The sequence below is a fragment of the Lissotriton helveticus genome, chromosome 4_1, assembly GCF_964261635.1.
Source record: "Lissotriton helveticus chromosome 4_1, aLisHel1.1, whole genome shotgun sequence".
NCBI classification, from domain to species: domain Eukaryota; kingdom Metazoa; phylum Chordata; class Amphibia; order Caudata; family Salamandridae; genus Lissotriton; species Lissotriton helveticus.
The window spans coordinates 1,458,030,444-1,458,056,363 of record NC_136063.1 but is presented as its reverse complement, the minus strand read 5'-3'; the positions used below and the strand labels follow the sequence as shown (position 1 = coordinate 1,458,056,363).

Below are 25,920 nucleotides of genomic sequence, written 5' to 3'. Positions count from 1 at the left end.
CCTCCTTCTAAACCTGGATGGAATCTCTGAGATATGCTTGGTGCTGGGCCCATTAGGACATCAGCTTTCATCACAGGTCCATCACAGGTCCACATTTCCCACCTGCCAAAGTCGACAAGCAGGGTTCAGAAGGGTAAAAGGTCTCTGCTGTCACTGACTTTCAGCACCGATGCTGAAATATAGGGTGTCATAGCGTGAAAGTCCTGGACTCCAACAGAGGGAACGTCCTGAATTGTAAAGCATAACGGACTGCCTCAATGAAAGATAGCCTCTATAAAGGAATCGGATGGGACTTCAGCTCATTGATCGAGAACTCAAATGATGCAAGAAGGTTCACCGTTGTCTGGAGGTGGTCTACTACTAACTGTGGTGAGCTTATCTTCAACAGTCAGAGATAGGAGAAAACAGGTATCCCAAACCTCTGAAGATGAATGGTGACCACAGCAATCAGTTACATGAACACCCAAGGGGCACTAGGGAGGCTGGTAGGCAGCACAACAGACTGAAAAAGCTCCTCTGCTACCCTGAAACGTAGGTAACATATGCTGGACAGATATTTGAATATACGAATCCTGCAGGTCCAAGGATCCCATGTAGTCCAGATAAGACAGAATCTAGGTCAGTGTGAACATTCTGAATTATTTTTCTGTAGGAAGGCTTTCAGAGGGCAAAGATCTAAAAGAGGTCAAAGGCCTTCATCCTCCTTCAGCATGAGAAAATGGCGAGACTAGCAAGGCCCCCCTATTTCCGAGTTCATAACCCTCTCGATGGCGTCTAGAGAGCAAAACTAGCACCTCTTGCATTAGAATGCACAGGTACTCCCCTGAAAGCCGCTCAGATGTATGAGGAAAATGCAGGCGGGGAAAAAAAGAAGTGTAGGGCACAGCCATACTAAACGGTTTGGAGGACCCATCTGTTCAATTTGATGAACCACCACTATGGGAGAAAGTGCTAGATCCTTTACCCCACCATGGCTTGTTGAATGTCAATGATGGCAAGCTACAGTGGCTTAAAGGGGAAGGAGACAGGAAGTTCTAGCCCCCTTGATGACCTGTGTGATGCTTTCCCGATTCAAGCCCCCAACCTCAAAAGGATTTTTGAGATTGAAGCACAGACTGGGGGGACTGGCACTGCCTCTATGTCAGTCCCCTAGAGTGACAATAAAGTGGAGCGTAAACTGCTTGGCAGAGGCCAAAAGACAGAGAGTGTTGTAGCTCTACTATCCATGAAACTTTCTAAGGCAGAATCGTCTTTCTCACAAAACAGTCGAGACCCATCAAAATCATATGATAAGGGATGCCTGTAGGTCTTCAGAATATCCTGTGTAACACATTCATGCATGGTGGTGGAGGACCACACTGGTGACAACTGCTATTCCCAGTGAAATCAGTTGTATGACGGCCAGCATAAATCACATTTTTAGCTACATCTTACCCATCCTGAATGGCTTGAGCGGAAGAGACCTGGAGGTCTAATAGGACCAATGGCAAGAACTCCAGTATATGTCACACAGGAAATGTGTATATCAGCCCAATAAACAAACTGCATTGACTGATCTCAATGCTAGCCTGAAAGAAGAGGAAATCAGTTTCCGCAATGCCTCATTATTACTAGACTCCTTATCCAGGGGAGTTGCAAGGAGTTCATTTGGGTTCGCCCTGCTGCTGCAATCCTGAACAACCGGATTCTCTAGAGCAGTGTGTTTAGTGAGGAAGTCAAGTGTGCCAAGTTGTGATGCCAAGCCACCTGCCTATTTACCGTTGGCCAAGAACAGGGTTGTGATTAAGGGTCCACCAAAGCCTCAGTGAGAGCTTCACTAAATGGGAGCAAGGGCTCCACACTGGCTCCGCCTGCAGAACCTCTGCAAGGACATTCATCTTAACCTCAACAAAGGGCATTTGAAAGTCTAGGGTCTCAGCTGTCCGTTTAATTATGACTCTATATGAAGCACCCTGCTCCGCTGAAGGACCAAATATGTGAATTGAAACGGTTATCTGGTGTGTGTGTGTGTGTGGGAGGGGGAGGAGGAAGGAGGTTAGAAAGTCCACCATAATCTTGTAAATCCATGTAAAACTTGACAATGCAATGAAGGGGCAAATCAACTCTACCCTCATCATCATTGGGTGGTGGTAAGCTTTGGAGTCTGAACAAAAAATCGAATGTAGCCTCCGAGAGTGCTTCTCCACAGGATAAGATTGAGACTGAATGGTGACCAGTTGCGCCTAGTGGATTCATAGCACGGCCTCGTTTGGAGTCATGTCAAAGCTACATCAGGGTTGGACAACAGAACTGCAGCTGGGTCCTCCTGTGAGGAAAGGACCAACAGTTGGCACTAGGGTCGTGCAGGGCCTGTGACGATTCCAAGGGGTTCAGATGGTGCGGAGGAAGTACCCACCACCTTTAGTCCGACTGAGGTCACCAGTGGACCCTTGGGGACCACAGACACACCAGAAGGAGCTGAAAGAGTGCTAACAATAAAATACATGGCCTCCTTAAAAACCTGACTGTAGGAAGCTGGCTTTTTATGAAGTGCACCAAAATGAGGTACACTATGTAGAAAATACAGGCGTCCCTTATTGGCTTACAGGGCTTAAACTAATATGACTATTCTGCCTTTGGTATGCGACCATGGCCCCCCCCCCAACCAGGGGAAGTGCCACATCTTGACCCGGAGCCATTTGGCACCAGTACAGGTGAGAAAATTAGTATCAGGCAAGTTTCTAGCCTAAGGTGGGCTATCTGATGTGAACACAAGAACTAGAATTGTACCATCTTGGGTTTTGGTGGAATTAGGTTCACTGGGCCATGCTTATGCCCACCTGCAAGTGGTCATATGGGGGTGTAGTCACCCTAAAGGTGAGTAGCCCATTTGTTACCACCTGTCACTCCCCTTAATGCCCCTAAATTGAGTATTTAGGTGGCACCCCTGTAGCCAGGAACTTCGATTCAACAGATCCAGACAAACAGGACAAATAACAGCCATGAAATAGAGTACTGAAGACTTGCTGTGGACTTTTTTCCGGTGCCAAACACTGCTTGCCTGCACCGGTCTCAACAATTGTAAAGAAACAGACTCATCCTGGAGCTGAGCTTCTGCCAAGAACCTTGGTAGACTGCCAGCCCTTCGCAAATTGCCAGCAATTTCCCTTGGAGTGGAGGAGCTACTCCCCTGCAGTCTGCAGGCACCAAAACAGCAAAGTACTGTATACTGTGCTGCCACACCCCAGTCAAAGACACAGCAGCCGCCCAGGAAGAGGTCACCGTGCTCCAGAAGGCTAGATCCATCTCCTCACAAAGTGAGAAGATGCCCGGACGAACCCGAGCCACACAGCACCCATACCCAGGGTATCGGAGCCATGCAGCAGCCAAAGCTTGTTCGAGTCCAATTCAGACTCCTACACCACCAAGAAGCCGTTGAGGGACGTCAGAACCACAGAGACCCACCTCCAAAGTGGAACAGCTGTCCTGATTTTTGCACCCTCAACCAGAGAGACCAAATACCACAAGGTCCTATGGCACACCAGCTCAGCTGACCTAACCCCTCTGCACCTGAGCACCATGGCCCGGGTTCTCCACAACCAACTGTGCTGCCTTGCTCCCTGAGCCCCACTATTGGGAGCTCCCGAACTTGTACCCAAGTCCCCCTCTGCAGCCTGTGTTTTGGTGGTCTCCCTCTCTCCTTTGGTGTAGCGTGTAAGACTACCAACCTGACCACCATCTTTGCACCCGGACGCCACAGGGCAGGTATACTCTAACTGCTGGTGGTATTTGGACCTTAACCCCCTACCACCTTAAGACCTGAAGGGGACCCCTGGAAACCTATTGAAAGTACCTCTGTGCCGTATAGGTCTGTTTGTCTGATAGGAAAGTAGTACGCATGAAGATGCATTTAAGTGAACATTTTACTTACCTGCAAAAGTCGATATTTTAAAGAGTACTTACTTACAACGTTCTTGCAATCAAAATGTATATTAAAATACACATTTTTCTAAATTGGTCTTGGATTTATTCTTGGAGTGTCCTGTTAAGAAGACACTGTGAGGTAAGATTTGAAGCTTGTTATTCAGCTTAAAGGATACACCACCAACTCCTGCTGCCAGCCTAATGTTACTCCTGAAGCAAACTGTACAACAGAATGCTACCATGGAGATAGAATAAAAAAGGCGCTTGCAGCTCATTTAAAAAGATCACAACACATCCCCCTTACAGAGGAAACAATAAAAGAGAAGAAAAAACAAAATGAACAAAGAGAAACTGTGTAGGTAATTCATAAACTGGTTGTACATCTATCAGAACATTGCAAATTTAAATATAACGTCACAAAAATAAATTAGGTGAAGAAATTAAGACATCTCATAATCATCATACCTTTTCGGAAGACGATGAGTTCTAAGAGGGTGAGTTGGAGAATCTCTATTGGAAAGTGCCTCAGAAGTAGGTGAAACATCTGGACATGATGGAAACAAAGATTTATCACCTTGAAACTTCACCAATCGAGACATACTCCATTTACCACCATTATGTACAGTGACAACATTTTTGTATACGGCAACAATAACAAAAGGTCCCATGTAATCAGTGACTCCTTTCCTGTGCCAGCATGGTCTCTTGACCAGTACGCATTCTCCAACTTCCCATTTTACAACTTTGGCGGATTTTGTTTCATCAAATCTTTGTTTATACAAGTCTTGATACAATTTGATTTTATCACTCCCCTCTTCTTCACTCAAAACTGAATTTTTAATAGGGGGTAACCAGTTTGGGTTGAGTCTAGAGGAAGCCACCCTGCCACGCAATATCTGGAATGGGGACCTTTGCAAAACACAGTTAACAGTGGTACGATGAGCCCACCATGTGTCTCTCAAAATTCCTTTCAAAGGAAGTCTTATAACAACAGCTCTCTCTACACACGCCTTGACCACTGTTCATGCGTTCAGCCAATCCATTGGCTTGAGGCAAATACAGAGCAGTTCTTTGAGGCACTATGCCATACTCATTCAAAAATTCATGCATTTTCTGTGAGACAAATTGAAGACTATTGTCTGTGACAATGTATTTGGGAACACCTTCAACAGCAAATTAATCTTTAAGAAAATCAATCACCACCCTTGTACTTACTGAGCTGACACACCTGGTAGAAACCCATTTCGATGAAAAATCCACCAAAAGAATCACAAACCTGTCTCCAGGGCCTAATAGCTCAAAAGGACCCATTAGATCTAAACCCAGTTTAACCCATGGTTCCTTGGGAACATCAACAGGAGAAAGTGGAGGATTATTGATGACTCGGAACTTATCACAAGAGCCACACTCATGACACTCCTTAACTACTTTCTCGACTTGTCCATCCATTCTTGGCCACCAATACCTTTCTCGTAAACAAGAATTAGTAAGACTTCTTCCTAGATGTCCCTCATAGGTCAAATAATTAGCTTGGGACTCAGTCCTTCAGGAGGAATTATTCTTTCTCCATGCATAAGTTGTCCATGAGAATGAGTGAGTTCATACCCGACTGCCCAAAAGAGAAGTAAATCAGAGTCCATACTTTTGCTATCTGGTCAACCTTCAATAACAAAACGTGTTAAAGTAGGAAACAAAGGATCTTCAAGCCTTGAACTTTCCCATTCACTTTCAGGAATAGTCGACTCTTTAACCCAAGCAACATAGATGGTATCATTGTCAAGAGAATTCTAAGTATACTCAACAGGTAATCTTGACAAACAATCTGCCACTTTGTTAGCAGTGCCAGGGAGGTACTCCACAGAAAAGTTATACTCTTCAAGACCTTCACTCCACCGCTTCAGTCTCTGAGTGGGTCTTTCACTTCCCATGGAGGAGAACACTTGCACTAAGGGCCGATGATCAGATCTAACTAAGAAGGGAATGCCTCATAAATAAAACTTAAAGTGTTTGATACCCCAAACAATGGCTAAAGCTTCTCTTTCGATGCAAGAGTACTGTTGTTCAGGTTTTTTTAAAGCCCTGGAGGCAAATGCTACAACCTTCTCTTCACCACACACCACTTGAGAAAGCACGGCCCAAGACCACTCAAACTGGCATCAGTTGTGAGAATTGTTTTCTTCTTGGAGTTAAAATGACCCAAGGTTGGCATTTTCCCAATAGTTTGTTTGATAATATTGAAAGCATAAGCACATTCAGGGGATCAAACAAAATGTACTCCTTTTCTTAGAAGAACTCTGATAGGTTCAACAATGGAGGCAAAAGCTTGGATGAATTTAGAATAAAACTCTGCGAGGCCCAAAGAGGACTTAACTTTCTCTTTATCTGTTGGGGCAAAAGCATCAACAATACTTTTCGCCAAGTCTAATTTTGGTTGAATGCCCTCCCCCGATATCAAATGCCCCAAATATGTTACAGAAGATACAAATATTTTACCTTTCATACGATTGACAGTTAAACCATTGTCAGCCAGTCTACGAAGAGTGCTTCTCAATGTTGTGTCATGTTCAAGATTATAGAAAAACATGACATTGGGAACATCTTTCAAAACTAATTTCATTATCCGTTGAAAACATGCAGCCGCAGAGGCTAATCCGAATGGCATTCTGATAAATTGGAAGCCCCCCAGTGGTGTGACGAACGATGTGAGGTGTCTGGAATCCGGATGGAGGGGAACTTGATGGTACGCTGAAGATAAATCTAAGACACTAAAAACTTTTGCACCTTCAAGTATGGTAATCGATTCAGAGATATTAGGAAGTGGTTAACGATCTACCCATATCCATTTATAAAGGCTTCTCAAGTCAACACACATCCTAATATTCTTCCCTCCATCCTTAGGGGCCAAAACCACTGGGGCCAACCATTCTGATGATTCAATTTCCTCAATGATATTGTGAGAAACTAATCTTTTGAGTTCACACTTAAGAGGTTCTAACATCATATTAGAAACCTTCCTGACTTTATGTACTACAGGCAGAGCCCTTTCCTTAAGTATAATTCGGTGCTTAAAATGTTTAAGTAGACCTAAATTATCAGAGAAAACTTGGGGAAACTCATCAAAGAACTTATTCGACAAATTGTGATCCACTAACATGACTTGTTCTGAAGGACAGCGAGCATTAGGGTTCAGAATTATGCCCAAGTCTCTTTGGTGCCTCCATCCTAGGAGGTTGTCACCCCGTTTTGCCACATACATTTTTCCAATTGTTTCTCTTCCTTTAAAATGAATTTTCAAAATGACATAACCTGTTACATCTATGTGTGAACTTACAGGATTAATGTCAGGAGGAATAAGTTCGAGATCAGGAAAAGTCTTATCCCAAATTTAACTTCCAATCATAGTGAATGGGAACCCGAATCAGCCAAAAAGACAAACAATTTATCCCCAATCAGAACGCCACATTCTGGCATGTGAATATGCTCGGCATCTACAGCACCATCATTACATACACTTAACATTGTCGTTTTGGTTGAAACAATTGTTCCAACATTCTCATTTGTGACATCAACAGTACATACCCTTCCTCCAGACTTATGTACTCTTGCGTAATGGCCTTTGATTCCACATTTAAGACATGTGGTATTTCTAGCATAACATTGAGGATAATTGGATGAATGATTGTTACTACCACATCTATAACATTTCATTTTTGAAAAGTCTGAATGTGTCTTGGGTTTAGGACGGCGGACAACTTTGGAGATGTTATCTATGAATTCTTGAGGATGACTGGGACCTGGTTCTTTTTGATTCACTTCATAACTGCTACTAGGTGTAGGAGTATCATCAGAATTGGTTTTTTGAGCTTTCATTTCTTTGACCCAACCGGAGGTGTTCTCCATTCCTTCGACAATAGCTACAGCTTCTTTGAGCGATGGATTTTTTTAAAGAAGTTTTCTTGCACTCTGGAGCTGTTAGTAAATCTAAAAAGCTGGTCACAAATTAATGAATCAGTTAAATCACCAAATTCTCAAGTACGAGCAAGGGTTTTGAGAGATGCTACATTATTGCCAACTTTTTCATTGTGTTCTTGGACTCTCATGAAAAATGTAGGTCTTTCTAAAACAACATTGATACGAGGTCCAAAATATTTTTCTAACATTTTCATGGACATATCAAACACATCCGAAGGTTCACCACTACCTTCACCAATAGGAATTACGTCAATGCTTTCATAAATATTATGTCCGTCAATCCCTAGGTTGTGGAGTAGAATTGCTTGTTTTCTGCAAGCTGAGAATTTCTCATGACCTTTCGCAACTAGAGAAAAATCGAATAACAATTTCCATCTTTTCCAGGGTAAAAGCGGTTCACCTTTTTCACAGAAAAAAGGAGGCGGTTGACTCATGCTAGTTGCAGACATGTCGAAAAGAATGTTCACTTGATTTGTAAGGTGAAGAGAAAAGTATTGCAAAGTCAATTAAAGTATGCAGTTAAAAGAAGAGAAACTGCTAAAAAAAAAATGTATGGAAACAGTTTGCAGATTAGCCAATGTAGAAATCTATGTATAAAATAAACAAGCAAAACACTTTTCCAGTTGGTCACTAAATGGCAGACTTGTCAAGCAAATAACTGTGAGAGTAGTTCGTTATTAGTGGTTCCAAGAGGTCAGGTTTAAAAAAATAATAATGGTGAAGGTAGGTCTAGTGATATGAGAATCACTAACTGGATTGCTGGTAAAAACCAATAAAATATGCTTCCAGAACAATTGGTAATCGTAGTGCAGGCAAAAGGCAGCTTTATTGTGAAATCGCTGAAATCATACTTGAAAGCGTTCGTTTTTCTCAGTGTATGATAATCTGTCCAGCGCGTTCAAATCCTGATGTGCCTCCATGTGGGGGTTGCCAGGGTAACAGTAACAAAACAAAATGGCTGCAAGCACGCACATAATTTCAACGAGCGTGATGACGAGCGTGATGACGATGATGAGATAACGAGGTTCAACACATCTCGAGCTGCATCTTGAGCTACTCATCATAACAACTTGGCAATTATTTAAAAAAAGTGCAAAGTCAGAAAGGAGCATTGGAAATCAACCGGAAACGCTGGAGAAGGTTCGTCAAGGATGGCGGAATGACACTGCTTCACTAGGTTCACGGTAACTCACTGTGAAGTGAAGACATCCGTGGGTTCGCTGAAAATGGGGAGAGCTGGTGGCAACTTGTCCCCGCAAGTATCCCATCCATCGTCGCCAGTGTTAAGAAGACACTGCGAGGTAAGATTTGAAGCTTTTTATTCAACTTAAAGGATAAACCACCGCCTGCTGCTACTCCTGAAGCAAACTGTACAACAGAATGCTACCATGGAAACAAAATAAAACAGGTGCATGCTGCTCATTTCAAAAGATCACAACACATCCCTCTCATTTGTTGCCTCTGTGAGTACAACAAATGCTTAGCACTACCCTCTGATAAGCCTAAACTGCTTCACCACACCATCACAAAAGAAGATTTAGTGTTATCATTTTTGCCTCTGTAAACCAGTAAGGGTTATCTGGACTTTCTGCAGAGTGTAGCTCGTTTTGATATACTATATAGAGACAGCTTCCTAAAGTGTGGGCAAGCAGTTTAGGCTTATCCGAGGGTAGTGTTAAGCCTTTGCTGTAGACACAGATTCAATGAATGAGACACACTCAAGAAGAAACTCAAGACCAATTTAGAAAAACAACAGATTTTTGGATACTTTTTGACACCAAGATTAGGAATCGGGTGAGTACTTTAGAAGTTATCAATTTTTACCATAAAAATAGAAAATTACAGCTGTCAGATTTGAGGCACGAGTCATGAATGTGTTAATGTTATCCTAAGGGAGAAACATACACCGCATAGGTACGCCAACAGACGACTTACAGGACTGTTCTTCTGGACTAAAGGCAAGTAGGGGCCAAGGTCTGAGACAGCACCAAGAGTTAAAGTTTATCCGCCCTGGGGTGTACGGGTACAGAGGTGCTTTTCACGGTGGCAGCCTTGAATGCTACATGCTAAAGTCAATTGGAAAAGTACCTGTAAGAAAGAAGCTGCAGGGGGGGACTGAAGGCCCAGTACTGCAGAACCTAAAGGAAGCCTCGGCTCTTGAGGGTCTCAGGACCACAGAGACACTGCTGGTTTACATAAGCCCCTGCTGGGGAGCTATGGTGAAGAGGTGTTTTGTCCAGCGGGACAATAAATTAGAGACTCCTGGTTCTTGGTGTACCTGCAGAAGAGGGAAAAGAAACACAGCAGGGCCACTCTGCATGTGGAGCTGCCCTCTCTTCAAGTCCCTCGAGGTACAGGTAAGTTTTGGGGGCTGTGGTGTTCCGACTGAACACAAACAAGCCTTGCTGCTTATAAATGGCTCCAGTACCTTGGATATTGGTGCTGGGCGGCTCCTGGAGTCTCCAAATTTGGCAACTAGATAGATCTGAACTCCTGAAGCAATGAATGCCTCTCTTTGAGGCGCTGCTTCCACGGTGGGCCTGGGGATCAACAGAATGCTGTACCGGGCAGATGCAGTCAGTGTCTGCTGGTGCAGGGAAGTGGCTCCTTCACTTCAAGGAGGGAGATGTTGCTGGGTCGATGAAGTGCTGACCAGACCTCCAAGGGTTTGGGGAAGCAGTTCCTCATGTGGATGAGTCGGTGTCAGCGATTGTCGGGATAGCAGCAGCCATGCAGGGTTTTGCACCATGTTAGGTGCTGGTCCACAATTCTGACATCTACAGCTCTTCTTTGTCTATCATCTTCTTTCAGGCAGACTAATCGAACTTCCTGGTGTCAGAGGGCAACCTAAATACTAAATTTAGGGGAGTGAAGGGTAGTAAGTAGCCAATGGGCAACTTACCTCTCGGGTCACTACACCCCGTATACGACCACTTCCTGTGGTGAGTGGGCATAATCTGTCCCAGAGCTTCTAATTCCACCAAAAATAAGATGGGGGAACCTTTCTATTGTGAAGCACATCAGGTAGCCCACCTTAAGGGTGTGACTAGCCTGGTGATACAACACGCCTACTTGCATAGCTTATTTCCCGCCTGTCCTGGTGCCACATGGGCCTCAGGGAAGGGGTGGTATCTCCCAGGTCTGGAGGAAGCCAGGGTCGCATACCAAAGGCAGCAGGGGCTTTGAAGCCCCTGGCTTTGATATGCTAAATCACTAGCCATCGAGCTGGAGTAGGTGTGAACACCTTCCTCCGTAGCAGGCACTGTTTCTGACCTCAGAGAGCACAGGTTCACACCTTCAGGGGGTCAGAAACTTGTCTATGGTGGCAGGCTGGATGGTACCAATCACCCAGCACACTATATACTGGTAGATTTTTCAAGAGGCTCCTCCAAGGTGTCCTCTGGGTGCATGTTATAATAAATCTAGTACTGGAAACAGTACAGATGTATTAAGACAATGTGTTTGAAACCAAACACCATAGGTTTCAGTGAAGCCATCATGTAGCTGGGAAACTTTTAATGACCAGTGCCAAGTACATATTCTTTAGGCTTCCATTTTCACTTGTACCATCTAGTAACTGAACTAGACAGCACAGGGGCATAGCTGCTCATACAGATATTTCCTCACATGTAATATAATTCTATAATGGCTAAAAGGCCAGCTGTAGGGGTCATTACATATATTATATGTGGGGACGTTGGCATTGCACACAGTGAGTGTGCCATGTCTTGTTTCCACTTCTGGTTTGCACCAAGTATCGCAGCTGCATGCAATTTGTATGGGGGTTCCTTAGGCTGGCATAATACATACTGCAGTCGTTAGGGACCCTCTTTAGTACCCATGCTCTAGGTACCAGTAGTACCGTTTACTAGCGACCTACAGGGGTGATAAAATGTGTGCCAATTGTAACACAATTTTTAGGGAAAGAGCACTGGCCCTGGGACTTGGTTAGCAGGGACCCAGTGCACATCAGTTGAAAAACATTACAACCAGTGGTAAAAAGTAGGGGTGACCATGACAAAAAGGGAAACTTTGCTACAATTGCCCTGCTGCTGAGCTACTGATGGCCCAGGACACATTAAGATCAACTGTGGATTTGGCACCTTAATTGGAGATTGGGAGCGAAATAAAAGTGGAACTTTGACACCCTATTAACTTCTCCTTTGATAGAAAAAGGCTGGCTTCGTTTTCTTGTGTTTCCACTTAGATTTTGACTTAGTGGAGAACTTCAACAGCAAAAAAAAAAAAAAAATCAACTTGGAGTGAGACCGTGATTTTTTCCATGTGTTGCTTCCTGGTCCCGGGTTGCCTTCAGGTGCATGAGAGTGCAAGCATTGCACAACTCGGAATTGTGCTCTGAGCCAAATACACACCGCATGCTAGTCCGTCACTGTTTTCTGCAGTAGTGCATAGTTTGAAACCTGTCATTTTAGGAAGGGGCATCGTTCCATTGCACATAGTACTTCATTGTCACTGAAGACAGACAAAGGGAGCAAAGATTGTGATTCGCGTGTAAAGGTACTGCAAGAAATGCACCAACTTTGGCGAATAGTGGTGGTGCCTATATGCGGCTCTACTCTGTCACTCGAAGGGGAAGAACGAAGTCCACAAGGTGACACACAGCACCACTTAGCAGCGCACAGGAGTACATCAATTAAAAGTTTCAGAATCCAATTTAGCACCTGGAGAGTACTTGAAAGGTGAGCAATCTGCAGTTAGTATCTATCAAACGTTTGCCAAGGTGGCTGGGCCTTCTCTTGCAACGTTTCCATGATCTGAGACTCCCTTCCATTTGCTCTTAGTGAAATGACATGCTATCTGAAGTTCAGGAAAGCATTGAACACCTGGATTTTTCAGCTTTGATTTGGGATGTTGCCATTGTCTTCAGTGCCCGATGCTGCAGAGCATCTGCATGCTTTATAATACCAACACATAACACAATTAAAATGAAGGCAGTTTGATGCCAGCCTTGTGGAACGTCCTCTAGGGTGCTCCCCTCTCCCTCTAAGACTTATACTAGGGTCAACCTATTTTATGAAACCAGATGTATCGCTCTCTATGAATCTCAACAGGTAGAGAAATCTGCCTATGGAGGTACGGTCCTCTATTACAGTGACTTTTCTTTTTTTACACAATGATGAACTACAAAGCATTAGAACTCACAGCACCTCCAAGAAGATGTGTCCTGATTGTCCAGTTACTCAAATACGACTGTGTAGGAGAGTAGGATCAGCTTCTTACAGTTACCCCCACTTTTTGCTGAAGTTTCACTGTTTTCGACTAAGTTGGGTGGGATCTTGCTATCCAGTACCCCAGTCTAGCTGCTTTCTCCTCTAAATTAATTGTAAGTACTTTAGGTACACTCCAGATTGGATTCTGGGGTACCCTTATAAGTCCGTGTAAGAAACTGGCTCTATATAGACTGCACTAAAGTGAGGTACAGTGTGTATGGAGTCCAAGGGTCTCCAGAGATTTGGCAGAGGCTAAAGTTAGATAGAACCGTACTCTCTAAAGTGGTAGCTTGGTCGAGCAGTAAGGCAGTATCGGAGAACAGTGTAAAGCAGTTGATGTACACACTCAGTCAGCAAATGGTCTCACACACTCAAGAACTGAACTCTAGGCCAAAATATACTGTTTTATTTCTAGAACCAAGCAAGCCTGGTGCAGGCAAGTATAAAAATACTTCTCAGTAGTAAATTACTTGTATGAACACAGTTCAAAATAGCAGTGTAACTTGTATTGGTTTTGATTACAGTTTTAAGAAAGCAATTTGCAACACATTGCAGGTATAGTACATTCAATTGAATGGGCTTTTAAAGTAAAGTGCAGTTAATTACTTTTCAGATTACTTTTGTTAACACAGGACTGGATCCTGGATTCAACCCTGGGACATTTCCTGAAAACAGGTGAGTAAATGCGTTTGGGTTAAAGGTACGATTTTTTAGGAATATTATTGTATTTCAAAAGTTGACACTTAGAAACTTTTTCACATAGAATCACCAATGTTATCCTATGGGAGGAAATTCACTTAGCAGGTAAGTTAGGTTATCGTTACTTTTTCTTACTCAGTGCTGGATCTTGGATTCAGCACTGGGACATTTCCTGAAAACAGTTGAGAAAATGCGATTTGGTTATTCATCTGATTTTTAAGGAATATTTGCAGTTTCCAAAAGTCGACACTTTTTGGAAGAAAAAGTATCAATGTTATCCTATGAGGAAAAATGAGTTATCGGTTTCAAGGTAAGTAATGGGCCTTTTGGCAAGCAGGCCACAGGATTGTGGGAGCAAAGTTCCCAGGGTTAAGCTCAGGGCACGTTGGGGACTAAGTTAGCACCAAAGGAGCACCCATAGCGGCGCTAGGGGAGTCGGGTGCTGTTTTGGGGTCAGGTGCCCTGTTGCGAAGTCTCCGGGGCAAAGAAACACTGCAGGCTAGGGGACGAGGATCTTCCAGGAGTGACCACCACTTTGAGGGGTAAGTTGGGATGTAGATGGTACACAAGGCCATGGGGCGTCGGGTGCAGGGGTGCATTTGGACGTCAGATTTTCTTACCCGCTCTGGTCGCGGTAGGTGGGGCCCTCTGGATTGAGGCTGCAGGCGTCGTCTGGAGGCTTGAGGCAGGTCAGGGGTCGCAGGACCTCCTTGTGGTGTGTGTTCACTCAAATATGGACAGGGCTCGGCAGGTGCAGAGTGTGCTGGATTCGCGGTTTCTGGTTGGCATCAGACACTGCAGTTCAAACACGTGCGGCATTCACGGGAGAAACAGCTTGGGAAGTGAATGTAGGCGGTCCTCCGGGGTTTGTGAGGTTGCTGGCCGCTGGACACGCAGGGATTTCGCAGGAGCAGGTTCGAGGGGAGATAGGCCTGTAGGGTTGGGGCCAAGTCAGTGGGCGTCGCCCTCTTGTTTGCTCTGCACGGCTTCTCATCCTTCTTTTCTTGTCGTTGCTGGATCTGTGGAAAGAAGGTCCAGGGTGCCCCTAAATACTAAATTTAGGGGCGTTACAGGTAGGTAAAGGTCAGGGACCAATGGGTCCCTTCCCTGGGGTGGGTACACCCCTTATTCTGGCACCCTAGGGGTGGAGTTGGCAGAGGTGGACACACCTCTCTTCCCCACTTTGTTTTTCTCGCCGGGTCTCCCGCCCAAAGTGGAGGGTAGAACCAGTGGGGGCCAGGTGCTGAGTACAGCAAGTGGTCTGGAGAGGCTCACAAAGGCAGTCTGCCGTTAAAGCTTCTCCTTCTTGAACCCTGCCCATCCTGTGGGAGGAGGCTTGGCACCTCGTCCCAAGATGTGCATTGTTTCAGGCCCCCGAGAGCGGCAAGCTCTCGACCCAGGGGTCCAGAAACATGTCTGGGGTGGCAGCCACTCAGTCAGGTCACTGGGAGTTGGTCGAGTTTTCAGGGGGCATCTCTGAGATGCCCTTTGTCGTGCTTTTTACATTAAATCCCCACACTGGCATCAGTGTGGGTTTAATGCGCTGAGAAGTTTGATACCAAACTTTTCAGTCTTCAGTGTAGCCATTATGGTGCTGTGGAGTTAGTAATGACAACCTCCTAGCACCATATACTCTTAATGGCAGCACTGCACTTACAGTGCCCAGGAATGGATCTGGGTACTGTAGAGGTACAGGGCTCATGCACCTGTACCCTCACCACTGGCATAGGGCACCCAGCTAGAGGGGTGACTGATGTATGCCAGGGAGGTGGTTTTGTGGGCATGGCACACAGGGATGTGTGCCATGTTGACTCTTTGTTTTGTTCTGCACCAAGACACGCGGCCTTCCAAGGAAGTGTGTGTGTGTCAGGGCACAGGGCCTCTAAGGCTGGCACAATAAGTGCTGCAGCTCTTAGGGGCCTTTTCTGGTCACAGTGCACTGGGTACCTACGGTACCATTTACCAGGGCCTGACATGTGGCCAGAGATGCCAATTGGGTTTAGGCTTCAATGCAGTTTTAGGGAAGGAACACAGGCCCTGGGTACCTGATTGGCAGGAGCCCAGGGCACACTCAGTCAAAGTACATCAGCATTTCAGCAAAAAGTGGGGGCATGCCATGCAAGAAAGAGGGCACTTTCTCACAGTCCCTAGTATATGGTATACAACCCAGAAGCCTCTCAGGGGTTGCAGCATGTATTATGCCACCCCTGGGAGACCATTTGAAAATGCCACCACAAGTCTGATACAGCAGCCTGTGTAAGGTGGTGCATGCACCCCTTACTTAGATATAGGTTCACTATATCTATCCTGTATCACTGCATATATAAACCTATTAGTCACCCCTATGGCAGGTCTTATCAATCCTGAAGGCAGGGTGCTGGGATTTATGCGAAAGGGTGCTCTTGCAAGAGCAGAGCCCCTCTGCAGCCTTCGGAACCTATATTCTGGGGTTGTTTGTGATGCAGCCAACCATATATACTTAAGTGCATTATAACCTTGCGGTAAATGCTAAATTTAAAACGGCTGCATGGAAACATGTCGTGTTTGTTGTCAAACACCTTGAAATCAAACCTCCACACCAGTAACTGGTGTGAGAGATATGATTCCACCCTCCTAGAGGGAAAAATATGACAACATGGGTACACCCGGTACCAGCTTCCTCGACGCTGGCATCACAAGATGGACGCTGGCATCACAAGATGGATCCTGCCAACCACGGACATGAGTCCAGCCTCCTGTTGCTGGACGAAACGCCAGCAAGGGAAGGCTTGACAATAGGTTTCCTGTCACATGGAGGTGTGACCACCTCCCAGACAGGCTTTAGTGTATTGGGGCTGGGTGGGTGCACTCAGAGCGCTTTGATGTTTGCACTGGGGGCACATTTGGTGTGCCTGTGCATAGTCCAGCTCAAACAGGTTGCAGGAGCAATTTGCTCCTGCTCTGGTGCGAAACTGGACAAAGGACATGGGTGTAGCCACCCCTCTGTCCTGATCCTCCCATAGGTGGGTCCCCAGAGTTTGTCCCACCCCTTCCTTGTATATAAAGTAGGAACCCCTAACTACAGGACTTTAGATATTACCTGGACTAAACTCTGCTACAGAAACCAAGTACTTAGACGATCTGCACAACGCTGGATGACTGAAGTGTCTCCCTTGGAGTAAAGGAGTTACTCCCCTGCTAAGCAGGCACCTAAAAGCATCTGACCGAAGCTCCTGAAGGACTCCGAAGGTTTCTAAAAAAACAGCAGGTGGGTTCCTGTGGTCTCTGAGGTTGAGCTGCGCTCTCAGCTATTCTGAGGCCCGTATCCCTCGTGGGGACCGTGCAACTCGAACCCCTGGGCATCGTGTACTTTTGCAGCAGCATATGCTTTCCGGCGACCCCCGAGGCTGTGCTTTGGGCTTGTTGTAGTCCTGACCCAAAGCAGTGTTTGCACTGAAGATTTCGGGCCTACACTCCACAAGTGTTCCATGGGCTGATATTTTGTGATTCCTCTCGAGGTCCTGTCACGATCCCTGGTCTGTTGACCTGTGGGTCCCTTTGAAGGTATCTTTAACTTTCAGTGGGCTTTCCTGGTTGCTCCAGATATGCCCTGACTCTCGACTTTGCTGGTCCTCACAGAAGCATCTTTCCTCTGACTGCGTGGGTTGCAGTTGTCAAGGCTTGTTTGTGTTCAATCTGGACACTGACTCCCCAGCACTCGACATCCTTCGTGGGACAGCTCACCTCTGGACTTTGGTCATCATCGACGTCTCCTGTCTCCGTGGCTGCAAGGACAAGCTTCACCTCTGCCCACCTGAAACACCCGACATCGGTGGGCATTCGGCTATCGTGCCCCTGGTCACTGTGAAGTGACCCAGACTCTGTCCCCTCTGCTTTCAGGTTCTTCTCAGCTCCAATCCAGGCTTGGATCACAACGGACACTTTTCATCTTCCCGTCAGCAGCACTTCTTCACATCACACCACTGAAATCAACAAGCGTTTCCGACACCACTTGACCCATATGCAGCTGGCTTCCCTGGGATAGGTAACACGGGTACCTCGGTACTCACAAGGGTGCTGGCCTTAGAACCGTCTATGTTCCAAAGGGTTTGCTTGAAGTCCTTTCCAAAGTGTCCTTAAACTGTAATTTTCCAACTGCGACTTTCCTATAGAGTTGTACGGAGATCGCGTCTGTATTCTCACACTGCACCCATCCTACGTGGGTCCCCTGTGTCACTACTTTGGGTTGTTCCTTGGGGTACCAGCGATTCTACGTGCTCTAGGCACTGTGTCTAGTGAAGTCGTGGTTGTTATACCACTTTCTTAGTATATGTTTCGTTCTCGCCCTGGAGCCCGCTGTGTATTGTGCTATGTACTATCGTTCTAGTGATCTAATATTGTGTGATTTGTGCTCTACTCTCATACAGAGGTTAGTAGAGAGTGTTTAGTAATAAATACATATATTTTATATATCTTTTTTCCCCCTCATTCGCCTTCAACCCCAGACAACTAGAAGGTTAGGAAGACGGCACTGTTACTCAATTTGAGGCGTAGGCTCTCTAGGGGGTAAACCCGGATCTCTCGCTCACCTACCAGTAGCCGACAACACCTCCTTCATGTTGCTGACCTCTCATTGTTGTGGAGAGGGTGGTCATGCTCTCTTCTGATTGCTCGCAACCCATGACTGTTGCTTACAGCTCACCAAAACACGAACCTGGGCCCAAAAAGAAGTCAGCAGGAACTAGCACAGTCTGAGAGCTTTCCATAAGGCTTAATCATTTGACCAGAGAGAGATTTTTACTGCACTTCCAAACGAAAGCTAGCTAACTGGTGTTTAACCGGGCGACCAGTTGATCAAACAATCCCGCATAGCTTTCCTCCTACTACCCTTCAGTCTGGCCAGGTCTGTTCGAGAGGTTTTATACAAGGCAGACAACCAATCTGAATGTGTGGCCTCAACCCATCTTTTACATATTTCTCGTCTAGCCAACAGCATAGAGTAGAATAAAAAACTCCTACTCAAACCTTTAATTTCGCTTGATAGACCAAAAATGACCAGGCCGAGAGAAACATGTACAGGGAAGTCCAAAATATCCTTTAAGGTGTTTCCAACTTGCTCCCAAACTTCTTGGATAGCTGGACAGTCCCAGAAGATGTGAATATCAGAGGCATTCACCATACCACATTCTTTGGAACTGGCATTGGGACCATTCACGATTTTTGAAAGCCTAGCCGGGGAAAAATAGGCTCTCTGTAAAGAAAAATAGTGATTGCTCCTGAACCAGGCTGGTTTTACAACTGTAAATAAGGTGTTAAAAGAGATTTGCCACCAATCTACCCAATCTATGTCTGGTAGATGATCCCTGTAGTTCTTCAGCTAGCCTAACATCCCCATCAATAGCCTCCTCAATACACCAGTAGAAGAAAGATACTTCTTTCTTCCCTGCCAGTCTCTGTACCAGTTGCTCTACCAGTATGTTTCCTATGCCAATAGGTTTATTCAAACTCTGGGACCAACTCTGTCATTGGTTATATATTTCTTGTGTTGTTCTCCTTTCATTTGATCATTCAGGAGGTTCTGATCTGGTAAAACAAGCTGCTTTACATTTCTTCGAGACTTAGCCTGAAGGCTGCTCTCCACAGCTACCACTAGGATAGCTTTACATAAAGGTTGTCTTTAACCTAATCATCAATAAGGGTTGTTTGGACTGGTACAAGGTGCCCACTTTAATTAGTGCCCAACTGGTATTATTTGGAGACAATTAAACAAGATATGTCAAAGATTATCAGGAAGGAAATAAGGAGACTCTTTTGTAGTTTCAAATGTGCTCATGGCATCATATTTATGTAGAGCAAAGAGATGGGCAAGTTACAGTTGTAGCAGCACTGTAAAATAAACAAATAATACAACCCCAATTGTACTTGGTGCTCAATTTGTGCAAGTGATGTACACGGTGGCGACGCAAGTGACAAAGTGATCAGCATAAAATGCGCATGGTGACTAGTGTAAAAATATATACAGTGAGTAGATGAGCCAATATGGTTCCAGTTGAATTGTATAGTTTGGTTCTACTTTGGGCTGGCTGTAGTTTGGACGAACCACATTGTGTGTTGCACCTATGATTGCGCTGAGTGGTCGACGGCGTTTCGATCCTCATTAATCCTCCTCCTCCTCCTCCGCCTCCTCCTACCCGGCCTCCACAACCACGGCCTGGGGTTCCTCCTCCGCTTCCGCCTCCTCCAAGAACGGCGGCTCCGGCGAGACCCAGGAGGTCTAGATCAAGGTCCAGAGGGAGGCATCGCACTCGCAGTAGGCATCGCTCCTCGACAAGATCCCGTCATCGCCATCGGAGGGACAGGTCACTGTCCCGTTACACTGACACCTCAATTGACCGGAGGTATTCTCCCACGTTATCGGATTCTCCTCCAACGAGTGTCGTATGTGGACGACATTGTGACATTTCAGGAGGTGCTGCTGAGGGAGACAGTGAAGTTAGGGATCACATTGACGGTACCCACTCCATCTATCTCTGTCATCTTTGAGACTTTGCAGGTGGGGGAGAAGGTCCCGGTGGCCCTCTCTTTACTCCACCAGGGAGAGTACAAAGTTTACCTAGAAGATCGAGATCTCCTTCTGAGGAATCTAATAATTCAGGTACTTCTGTAGGGACTTCTGCTTCTCATAGAAGGGACTCCTCTTATGAGAAGAAGTGTCAAATCACTTGAGTATGAGAAAACCAAACTCAGAATCAAGAAGGAACAATTGGCCTTAGACAGCTCACCTCTGGACTTTGGTCATCATCGACGTCGCCTGTCTCCGTGGCTGCAAGGACAAGCTTCACCTCTGCCCACCTGAAACACCCGACATCGGTGGGCATTCGGCTATCGTGCCCCTGGTCACTGTGAAGTGACCCAGACTCTGTCCCTTCTGCTTTCAGGTTCTTCTAAGCTCCAATCCAGGCTTGGATCACAACGGACACTTTTCATCTTCCCGTCAGCAGCACTTCTTCACATCACACCAGTGAAATCAACAAGCGTTTCCGACACCACTTGACCCATATGCAGCCGGCTTCCCTGGGATAGGTAACACGGGTACCTCTGTACTCACAAGGGTGCTGGCCTTAGAACCTTCTATGTTCCAAAGGGTTTGCTTGAAGTCCTCTCTAAAGTGTCCTTAAACTGTAATTTTCCAACTGCGACTTTCCTATAGAGTTGTACGGAGATCGCGTCTGTATTCTCACACTGCACCCATCCTACGTGGGTCCCCTGTGTTACTACTTTCGGTTGTTCCTTGGGGTCCCAGCGATTCTACGTGCTCTAGGCACTGTGTCTAGTCAAGTCGTGGTTGTTATACCACTTTCTTAGTATATGGTTCGGTCTCCCTCTGGAGCCCGCTGTGTATTGTGCTATTTACTGTAATTCTAGTGCTTTAATAATGTGTGCCTTGTTCTCTAATCTCATAAAGAGGTTAGTGGAGAGTGTTTAGTAATAACTACATATATTTGCTTTATTCCTTGTGTGGTTCTTTTTTCATTTGGTTATTCAGGAGTTTATAATCTGGTAAACCAAGCTGCTTTACATTCCTTCAAGACTTAGCCTGAAGACTGCTCTCGATAGCTACCACTAGGATAGCTTTCAATAAAGGTTGTCTTTAACCTAATCATCAATAAGGGTTGTTTGGACTGGTGCAAGGTGCCAACTTTAACTAGTGGACAGCATATACCAGGCCAACTTCTCACAGACTGCAACAATAATTTTGAGAGCAATATGGAAGAGATAATGCAGAGCTTCAGGAAATTTAGGTAATGTCCTACTATCTCACATGGAGTATTAAAAATTAAAAGACCACTACAACGAAGAAAATGTGTTTTTAGAATCACTTCAGAAAGTCAATTGGAGTAAAAAAAATCCAATATGAAAGTGACAGCCTTTACAGCAAAGCAAGGAATAAATTTGCCGTGAAGATATTAAGATCTCGGTCTAAAAAGAGATCTGATTTTTATTGCTATCCTCTAGCGAAAACTGGAAGTTTTACATTCTAAATTATTGTGACTCCCTTGCCAGTCCTTTTACTTGCTACTGTAAATTGTGGAGGTGAAAACCTCTAACTCTATACCCTATTATGACTTTATTGGAGTTGTATGGTCTTAAAACAAGCTATTTGGTTATCTCTTCACACAGTTTAGAACTGTAAGATGGCACTTTTTCAGACATTAAAATAAAGTAAATGCTTTCTAATGTTCCTGTAATTTTGGTGGAAGCAACACAAACACTTACTCATCAGAGAAACACATTTCAACATGTATGTCTTGCAAATGAGTCTATACCATTTAATGGTAGTGGTGCTTGGCTGATTGTCAGACAGTCATAAGGTTGTGTCACAATTTGATTTGATAATAACATGGATCTGCTTCAGGAAAAATGCAAGGTATCGGTACTGATAACAATTTCCATGTTGGAATGACCTTATCACTGATTAAAGTTGGTGAATGGTAGAAAATGGAACCGCAGGCATAAATCCACAATGGATCAGAAAGTAACTGTAGGCTATGGAAGAGACACAAGCTAATTCTCCTGTATGCCAGCAAGAGTTTACAGATATTAGGCAATATTTCACACAATACACAGGGGAAAAACAAAAATCATGAGGATAAATCTCCACATAACATCTTAAAATGCATCATATTCTCTCTGCAAGTCTATGCCACATTAACAGTACACCTAGGGCTTCTTAACAGGCAGGAGCTACGCCTTTTTTGTGCGTTTTATTTGTGGAAGGGTCCACCCAGTGGTGGTAGACAGCAAAACTAGGTGAGCGGGGGTACATTTTGCTTCTTTGTGGGGCTGGGAGCACCACTGCACTCATCCTTACCAGTGAGTTACTTTGGAGTATACAGAGAAATATTTGCCAAAGAAAAATCTTGGTCAAGGGGTTTACAGTCTGGTATATGGAGAGCTACTGAAATGAGAGTGGCGTTTAGATTTATCCGATTCCCTTTTGTCCAAAAGAAAGATCTCCAAGAAGAAGAAATTTGCTCACTACTTTGAGTGGACGGGACAGAGTAGAAGGCCAATAGAAAGCGGTATTTTAAAAAGACACAAGGGACATGCAGCCAGATGTATATGTAGCATATACCATGAATGATTTGAATACCAGGCCCAGAACAGAATTTTTTTTCCGAACTCTTTGTGACAGGATGTGCTGCAGACCATGCTTGACATGTATTAGAGCCCAGGGGGCAACAATGAACATTAGTTTTCTGCACATTATTTTCTCACCAAGTACAAAAATAGAAAATGGCCTAAAGTAGACAGGGGAGTGAGAGATTATGGAAGAATAAGAAATACCTGCATACACAAAAACTGGTTGCTTGAGTTGAGTAGTATTAGATGTTTTCCCAGCTGTCCACAGCAAGAAAGTGGATTATTATGTGGAGTGGCCTTCGCTCACCTCAAGTAATAACAAGCATTTACAATGCAATAGGTCTCACAGTAGTAAATGTTGGAGCTTTTGGTATTGGAAATAGTAGTGCAATGTGAGTATGTGTAATGTTTATATTCTGAGAGGCAATAGGAAAGAGGAACAGGTTCAAGTAAGGAAAAAGAAAAAAGAAAAAATAATGAGGGAAGGATCTTGATTATCCAGTTGTCCTACATAAAACTGTAGCGCCAGAAATGTTAGCGATACGGTGTACTGATGTAGCCTTGTTTATACGTGCAGTTAGTGGACCTCTTTATCCTGTTGCTAATAGATTTCTGGGGAATGTGGGCTGTGGTTGGTATTATTAATCTAATTGCTGAACTTTGGCAGGTGTAGGTTGAGTATGGGGATTTGGGGGCATATGTGTAATATTGTACGCTGTTTGCATTGTTACAATTGGAGGGAAGAAGACGCAAAAAAATGGCGCTTGGCGAGATGGTAAGCACTATAGAATGCACCTAGCAGGCAAAAAATAGCAAGTTTTGTGGAAACAATAAGAAACGAGTGTGTGTCTGGTGGCGGGAGAGTGCTTTATTTTCGGTGGTTGTGAAAGCGTTGTGGCGAAAGCGGTGTTTTCGAATGCTTGCTAAAGAAGCGGTATGGCTTAGGGCGGCAGTTTTATTGTGTAAGTAACATGCAAAGAAGAAAGATATCGCCAGGAAATTGGAGGGCTGTGCATAGCTGCAATATGATACCCAGTTTGTATTGCTTGTGTTAATGTACAGTTATTTTTTTTGTGTGGCGAAAGTGGTGTTGCGAAAGCGGTGTTTTTATATGGTTTTGGAGAAGTGGCATCGGTTGGGGCGGGAGCTTGGAGTGTGGACGTAAGGTGAAAAGCTGGAAGAGCTCGCCGGCAGATTGGAGGACTAGCTATGGAGTTTCCTGAGTTACCGTTGTTCGGCAGCAAGGACGCACTTTAACGGTAGACGTTTATTGCGTATGGTAAGTACTATGTAGCATTCTGATGCATGTGAGCTGTGGCGGAGTGGAGTGAATGTTGTAAGTATTGTGTTTCTTTAAAAACAAAAATAGCTATTATATCGACATATATGTTGGTGTTGGCGCTTTGTATACATAACTGCGAGGTCAAATGATGTAATATTTACTAGCTTTTGCAATGGAATTATTGTTTGCTGGTTAGTGTATAATTTGGTGCTTGAGGAATGGTGTTTGAAGTGGGCATGAGACATGCATGTAGAGTGAGAGGAGACGTTGTGAGCCGCTGGTGAGGATGTGTCGGGGCTGATAAGGGCATTGGAAGTGTTGGAGTTAACAGGCAGTGTTTGTAGGGTGACAGGCAGACGTACCAAAGGCTCCTTCCAGTCTGCCTGTTTGTCTTGTGTTTATAATTTGCATGGGGACGGGTCAAAGCGCAGCATGTGGTATTGGAACCACAACAAGCTGCTTTGAGCGACTAACTGAGGATGCACAATAGACCGTGTGATAGATTAGCTTAAACACATTTTTTAGTACATAGTAAACACAGCTGTAGGCAGAGTGCCTGGTTTTGGAGAAATCTCTAGGACCAAATTAAGTTACTTTGCCTCCAAACTGTTTCCCTCCTTACAGTTTGTACGATATATTTAGGAATAATAACATGTAAAATAATACTGGTTTTGTTTGCAGTGGCGTGTTGCCGGGTTGCAAAATAATTATGGTAGTGCTGTGGGCATAAGCATTTATTGTATGTATGCTATGTATTTACATATATTGTTTTTTAGTTGTAGCGTAAAATGTATATAGCATGTGTGTATAGGAGGGTTTTTTTTTTTTTAGTAATGCAACACAATGAAGGGCGGAAAACAGGATGCGGGTAAAAAGGGAGCAACCGGAGGTAGAATTGAAATTGGTACAGAAAAAAAGTTTCACAGTACGCATGCTTATGTTGTGTCCTTGGACTTGTGGTTAGTAATATAGAACATAAGTCGGTATGTGAGTGCGTGTGAAATTAGGAAGCTAAACAACAAATGGTGTAGGTGTAGTAACTAATATGGAAACAACAGACGATGTGGGTTAAGGATGTGTGATTGTGGGTGAGGTGACATTACTAATGTAAAGCAAAAGTCAATGTGGGAATGCAGCCTAAATTAGTATGCAAAGTAGCAAAATTTGGAGTTGTGACAACAAATGTTGAAAAAACAGAAGGCGATGTGTAAATGCAGGAGAAATTAGTATGTGAAATACCCAAAAAACTACCATAGGGCAAGTATATATTTGTAAAATAATGGGTGAGGGACGGTAGGGAGCCACCGAGCAGGGCATGGGATCACGTAATGCAGCAGAGGCGTGATTGCGTTTTTAATTCAAAAAAGTATCAGAGACCGCGTGCACTTGTGCTGTCCTTTCACTTGTGGTAGCGTCCCTGTACGCGTATAAGCAAGAAAGCAGGACACGTGTGGTGTAAGCTGGCGCATGCATATCTCCTAATTTTGGAGTTGTCCAGCAAGAAAGCCCAAACCGTGGTAACGCGCTGTAAGCTGTTGGGTACATATGTGCAGTCCTCTGAGTTGTTCAGCAAGGAAGCAGGAAATGCAGGATAAATTTGCATGTAAAATACCAAACTAACTATCACAAGGCAAGGATACATTTGTAAAATAATGGGTAAAGGATGCCAGGGACACAGCCAGCAGGGTATGTGATCCCGCCATGCACCGG

The 25,920-nt window shown here is 44.6% G+C and overlaps 1 protein-coding gene across 1 annotated transcript in view; it reads right to left on the bottom strand.

The window, feature by feature from the left end:
- The window catches only part of PRP4K (pre-mRNA processing factor kinase PRP4K), a 483,201-nt gene that overhangs the window by 20,994 nt on the left and 436,287 nt on the right, over nucleotides 1–25,920 (bottom strand). Inside the window, exon 18 of the transcript XR_013610604.1 lies at nucleotides 4,369–4,447. The gene's annotated coding sequence lies outside the window, so the exon portion shown is untranslated. The remainder of the gene's footprint in view (nucleotides 1–4,368; nucleotides 4,448–25,920) is intronic.